Source organism: Rattus norvegicus, chromosome 2 (genome assembly GCF_021556685.1).
Source record: "Rattus norvegicus strain SHRSP/BbbUtx chromosome 2, alternate assembly SHRSP_T2T, whole genome shotgun sequence".
Lineage (NCBI taxonomy): Eukaryota > Metazoa > Chordata > Mammalia > Rodentia > Muridae > Rattus > Rattus norvegicus.
Genome location: NC_141535.1, coordinates 140,973,487 through 140,980,480, shown reverse-complemented (window position 1 = coordinate 140,980,480; position 6,994 = coordinate 140,973,487).

The following is a 6,994-nucleotide window of genomic DNA, read 5'->3' as shown; positions in this document are numbered from 1 at the left end:
ATAAAGCTCACCATCTCATTTCTTCTTCTCTCTGTACAGTTGAGGAAAGAGGACAGAGCCTCTGATCTCTCTCAAGCTTTCTCCGTTCTTGTTGAACAAAACCCCTCAGTGGCTCCTAAAGTAACAACGGGCTCTTGTTGCCTGTCCCTTCCAGGTCATTATTTAACCTGGGATGCCCTCAGGTTCTGTTTTCATCCCCCAGGGGAGCAGGGCTGCTGTTAGATATTTGTGAGGTTGTATTTTGTTTGTTTGTTTTAAATCTTTGCTCTTGGCCACTCCTGACCCCCAGGAGTGTGTTCTGTGACTCTTTGTGAATTCAAATATATTTAGGTATGTGTGTCTGTCCTAGGTATCCAAACTATTGGGTCCAGGATTTATGCCTTGTTGCCGCTCGCCTTTTGATCCTTTTTTAGCACCTATCTGTACTGGTTTTGAGGATGTAATCAGATCCCCTAAGAAGGCAAACAATGGTAGAGGGAATAGTAGCATTCTTTCAATTTCTGCTGTTTGGAGACTAAAATTATTTTCAGCCCAAGAAATATTTGCCCTAATCTCAGTCCCTGACTGAGCATGACCCTAACCAAGGGTGCAAGAAAATAGATGTTCATGGAGATGAAAACATCAAATGAAGGATATCTTTGGAGTAACATTTTTACCACATCTATCCATCATAATAAAAATACACAGGCTGCACTGGGAAAGGGGGAAGCTCAGCCCAGTAGGGGGTTTCTAAATAGCCACAGGACTTGAGTCAATCCCTAAAATCCACATCAAAATCCAGGCACATCAGTGCACACATTTAGGCCCGTTTTCAGGAGGCAGACAGGGAGATCCCTGGGGCCCTCTACCCAGCCTACCTGCTGAGCTCCCAGTTCAGTGAGTGACCCATTCAGAGCAGTCAGGCTAGGAACAGCATGAGGTTGACTTCCAATCTCCACATGTGCACATACATATGTGTGCAACTGCATGCACATAAGCATATACACATACGAACTGTCTTAAAAGTTTTAATCCATGCGTTTATACTAAGGGAACATGTGATAGTCATCAAGATCTTTGCTATGAGAACATAAAGGGTGTGAAAAAAACCAAGCTGTTTTTATTCCTTTCACTCTTAGCACAGGATGCTTCTGTGACGGTATTGTGCATAAATCACCCTTGCTGCCCTATCAAGTAACTGTCTAGAGAACACAAGAGGCTGCCCCAAATTCTAGTAAATTCTGAGGCATTCTACCTGGAGATGGCGTTAGATTCTGCAGCTTAGGGGCCTAGTCCTGTAGGACCACCCCACCACCACTTTGGATACCAGTCACAAGTTCTAAGCAGTGACTTGTGGCTCAGGTCAACTATAAAGCACAGGTCCTATGATCCTTTCTCAGGCTTATTTAGCACCCAGAGAACACTTGACTTGGGTTAGCCCACTTGTTGTACAGGGTATTAAACAGGACACAGATGAGACAGATGGAAAGATAAACAGGTGGGGTCTCAATCAGGCACTCTGACCCTTCAACTTGGGGACGCAGACGTCTAAGAACATAGACACTGCTATGGTTTGAATCAGAAACGCCCCTCCCCCAGGCTTATGTGTGAACACTTGGTCCCTACACAGTGGCCCCGTTTTAGAAGGTTGTAGAAACGTTGGGAAATGGGGCTTGCCTAGAGAGAGTCACTTGAAGCTCATCTCTGTCCTGGCCCATACCCTCACGACTTTGGGAGTCACCTGAGAGTTAGGAACCTTTCACACGCCTCTGCTGCTATGAGCCTCTCATCGACTTCCTCACTGTGGTCAGCAGATTCTCCGAAACTGTAAGCCCAAATACCCCACTCCCATCCCTAGCACTCCTTTCTAGATTCAGGCATTTTTCTTGCAGAGATAACAAAAGTAACTAACCCTGTGTTTGCCTCCCTAAAAGTCATCGGAAGCCCTTCATTCTGATCTGCTCTTCTCTGGGAGTTCACCAAGAGTTGTCTTGATAGAAAAAAGAAAATTCCTATTGCCACGGAATTGGAACTCTGGGCAGAAATGGGAGGTAGAGGTGAAAAATATTACAGAGACTCTTCACTGAAGCCACACCGAGAGTCCCCAAAACTCCCTCCCAAATTTACGTCTTCCTTCTTCTGTTATTGTTGCTATTGTCCTATAGCCTCCTGAGTCTAATTGGTGTTGCCTGTATGCATACGGGTGCAGGGCCAACCACTGCGGCACGGAAAACCTACACAAAACTCTCCCTCTTTCAGTGGCTGTGACTGCCTGTAGCTCAGCTAAGGGTGGGTTCTGTGAATCTTACCCCTCTCCACCCTGGAAGTTGACTGGTATGGTCTTGTGCAGGCAGCCATACTGTTGAGAGTTTCTGGGTATAGCAACCCTGCCCCATCCAGAAGATCCTCCTTCCATCAGACTTCCTCTCTGCCATAGCTCTTACAAACTTTCTGCCCCTCTTCTGCAATGTTTTTTTAGCCTTGGGCATGGGAACTGTGCTATAGATCTGCTGTGCGGTGATGGACGGTCCTCAGTCACTTGCTCTCTGTACCTTGACCAGCTGCTGTTCTCTGAGATAATCTGCCTCTGCTATAAAAAGAAGCTTCTTTGATAAAGAGGGGAGCAGCACAAATCCGTGGATGCGTGTTCATTTGAGGAAGGAATGTGAAACAAACACACTTAAGTATTTAATAGACAAAAATTAAACTTTCCATTTAGGAAATGTAAGACCCGATCTCATGCTCTGGAAGAGTGGTCGCACCTCAGGGGGTGCCCTCTATTCTCTCCATTACCCTAGGATGAGACTTCTTTGGAGTCATCCTGCTTTGTCACAGCTCACACCCACCCAAAGGAGATCTTTGACCTCTACCTTCAATGCAAATCCATAATCACAGGCTCACTATGACTGTCACGCAAGGCAAACTACCATTCCATCTATGGACCAATGCACGGTCTCCCACTGGCTTCTCAGAGGCAGGGTGATCACATCATAGCCTTGAAGCTTTGCATGGAGTTTCCTTTGCTAACACCTTCCCATCTCAAAGTCTTCATAATCTCTCTCCATATCACTTCCGTGAGAAAAAAAAAAGCAAAATTTTAAAAAATATTTATTTATTTATTTATTTTATGTATGTAAGTACACTATTGCTGTCTTTAGACACACACCAGAAAAGGGCATTGGATTCCCATTACAGATGGTTGTGAGCCACCATTTGGTTTCTGGGAATTAGACTCAGGACCTCTGGGAGAGAAGTTAGTTCTCTTAAGCACTGAGCCATCTCTGTAGTTCTGAAAGAAGTAATTTTGAAAGCAAACAGCACTGAAGGTCTTTCGCAGTGGTATCTGGAGGCCAGTAAGGGCAAGGGGCTCCCACAGCACTAAGACAGTAGCTGCTGCCTCAGTAGGTGGTCCTCTAACTGTGGAACTTGAAGGAATAATCACACTATGCCCAGAGATCTCCAAGTATCTACCAAGGAGTTACTGGGGTCTTGTTTAATAGACACACTTACTGAGTCTAGATAGCCTTCCTTTTGTCTTGTCTTGATCACAAGGCTCCTGAGATATAACTCCTGCCCTTCTTCATTAGCAACCTTCTTCTTGGTCTCCTCTCTAAGACCCCACTTTCTCTGCAGCCGTAGGGACACTGAATCAGAGCTGTTTGAACCCAAGTCTTAAAACGACAATGTCCGAGATCTCAAGTAAATAAAGTGCTTTTGCCATTTACCGCTGGTTCTGGGTTTTTTCCGATGCACAGTCAGGGATATCATCTCTTACTGCTCTCTCTTCCTCACTACAAACTCCATTCTGTGAACAGACAGGCAGATTCTTCCTTCTGGATTTTACTATTGGGTATTCCAAGCCCTCTGCAAACCTCTATCTGGTGTTCATAGCCTTGACGTCACTCTTCTCAGTGACGTCTGCGCTGGGCACTGCACTGACCTCAGCTCCCATTTCCAGCACATCTGGTCACCTCACCTGGCGATATATTTTTTCATCTAGAAGTTATGATTTTCTAACTGGTGTATTCCACTGATTTATGATGTATATATTCTCTACCCTTAAGTATCTCTAGTATTGAAATGTATCTGACAATCACTGGTGTCTCTTGTCCATGGACAGCTTTTTCCCCTCTTTCAGTCATCTTACAGTTACAGATCATATAACAATGGTAGGTCTTAAAACTGATGACGTGGTAGATTGTTTGCAATTATTCTCTTCCTTGTAGCCACATCTGTTTTCAATGTAGTTCTGTAGGTCTTCTCTTTCTCTACCCCTTAAATCTTGCCTGGCATTACAGCTTGCTTTGATCAGCCTATGATGGCAGGAATGACGATCGGGTTCTGAGCCTGGTCCTCAAGAGACTGGTGCACTTCCTTTCCCGCCTTGGAAATCTGCCATGTGAGGCAGCCTGGTGAACGAGGAGGGACAACCAGCCCTGCTAGCTCCATTGTAAGAGGTACAGATGCCTCACTGACAGGCAGATGGCCACATGCACCTCTCAGATGAACCCTAGAAAATGGTGGGCCCACGGAACAGTGACCTACAAAGTATAGCACATAACAACTATTGTTGGTATCCCGAGAACAATGGATACTTGTGTTTATAGTATAGTCACTTTAAGACAGATACAGGGGATAAAAGAGCACTCTATATGGTAGATACCCTATAAACAAAAGTCAGGTTAACTAAAGAGAAACATAAATATGTATTGAATAAGAACATTTATGTTTCATGGAAGACTTCAGAGGCTGAGGCCCAAAGATTCCGGGAGAGTGACCTTCATGGGGTGCTGTGCAGGCGTGTGACTGGCAGGCGAGAGGGTTTGATATAACGGTGCTGACTAGAGCGTGTTGGTTTCCACTCTCACTGACTTCCAGGCAGAAGGAGGCGCCCTCTCTGTGATCTTATGACCTATTTTATGAACTGCTTCAGGGGAGAAAGGCAGATCAGAGAGTGAACTTTCTGCTCCTCTGACTTTCTCCATTTCCTTAAGCTTAAAATATTCAGTATGTCAAGCTTCTGTATTTGGGGGCGTCGTGTCTTGAGCCCTACCATAACTTATAAACCTTAGGAGGGGCAGGATTTTGCCCTTTCTGTCATTTTTAGTATAGTTTTTATTTTGTTGGTAACTTTGTACTCCTGTTAGGAAAATTATAGCTGACTTGCCCCTTCCCTTTGTGTGTCATGAGAGACCAATTTTCCACAATATCCTTTTCTTAGCATTCTTTCCTGTCATAAAAAAACAACAACAAAAAACCATAAGCAGGATTAATATCTTAATGCATAAAAACAAACAAAAATGTTCCTCTAAAAGCAAACAAAAAAAAAATAAACAAACCAAAAAAGCCATTTGTAAGCCCAGCACTATGTTGAGATAGGAAGAAAGCCTCCATCTGTTTATTTCCTCTATAAAGATTGAGCCCGGGGCTGGGGATTTAGCTCAGTGGTAGAACGCTTACCTAGGAAGCGCAAGGCCCTGGGTTTGGTCCCCAGCTCCGGAAAAAAAGAACCAAAAAAAAAAAAAAAAAAGATTGAGCCCAATTCTTATCCATTGAGAAAGAAGTACGCAACACCACACGCTTGCTCACTGCTGGACAGGACACCTTGCGCTTCCGCACTGCTGGACGGTTTCCAGAACTGCCCCTTCTTCACCCACACCTTCCTTCAATGGAGGAGAAAATAGGATTTGAACCTGAACTCCAAGACACTCTGAAACTCACCCATTTTCTGTTGACCATCACTTATGTGGACATGAGGCACATGCAGTACTAAATCTCTGTTTTCGTGTGACCAACCATCTCACACGGGTGCTGTTGTGACCCCATCCACCATAATAAGCCTGTTTTTGAACTCTGAGTTAAAGTAAACCCTTCCCTCCCTAAGTTTCCAGGTAGTTTGCACACCAACAGGACAATTAATACCACCACATCTACATTTGAAACTCTTCTGGCCTGCCGATTAATATCCTACTGCATATTTGAGACTCTTGGGTATTTCAATGTCACATAAAAAATAATGTAATTAAAGTTAAGGTCAGTATGTCCTTCCATTGCCCCAATCACTCAGTCTTGGAGATGGGGCACACCCACTTCTGTAGGCAGGAGAAACTGATCACTATTGATCAAAACCCATCATATCTACAGGGCATGGTGGTGGCTCATGCCTTAAATCCCAGCATCACAGAGGCAGGGGGAGTGGGTTCTCTGAATCCAAGGCCAGCCTAGTCTACAGATTGAGTTCCAGGACAGCCAAGGAGAGAAATCCTGTCTTCAAAAACAAACAAACAAAACCAAAAACCCTCATGTTCAAGTCTTTGTTGCTGTTTGTGTTTTTCCACATAGGGTTTCTCTGGCCATCCTGGAACTTGCTTTGTAGACCAGACTCAAAGATTCAGACGGTCTCCTGCCTCTGCCTCCTGGGTGCTAGGATGAAAGGCATGTATCAGCATGCCCAGCTTGTTCGAGTCATTTTTAACAATAGCTTCTAAACATGTTTCCTCATTTTGCACAGGTGCTACCTGGGGTAGTGCTTTTCCTCTTGAGACAGAACGGGAAGATTGGAAATTAAGGGGACATTGGAAGAGAAATGTTCATCTCACAAACCGGGAAAAAGACTGCAAAACACTATATGATCTCTTTTTGAAAAAAAAAAAAAGGTACAAATCGGATTACAAATCACATTTACAATAAAAACACACTTTGTGTGTCCTAGTATAATAAGAATTCCTTTGACCCTTTGGACCAGTCTTTTGTTTTTAATCTTATCAGCCTGTAAACCTGTATAGTTCATTCCATAAGCCACCTTATAATCCCAACTATTAAACTTTTTTAGATAAAAATAAACACACCAAAATGCTTTCACTTAATCTTTTAAAATCCTTTGAAGAACGTGGCTTGAAAAGGCCACGATAGCCATTGTTCAGACAGGCGCATCTCCTGGAGACCCCTTCACTCCTCTAGTGTGCTGCGTTGTGATTAACTTCCTCCATTCTTCCTGATCTCACTTCTGAACTCT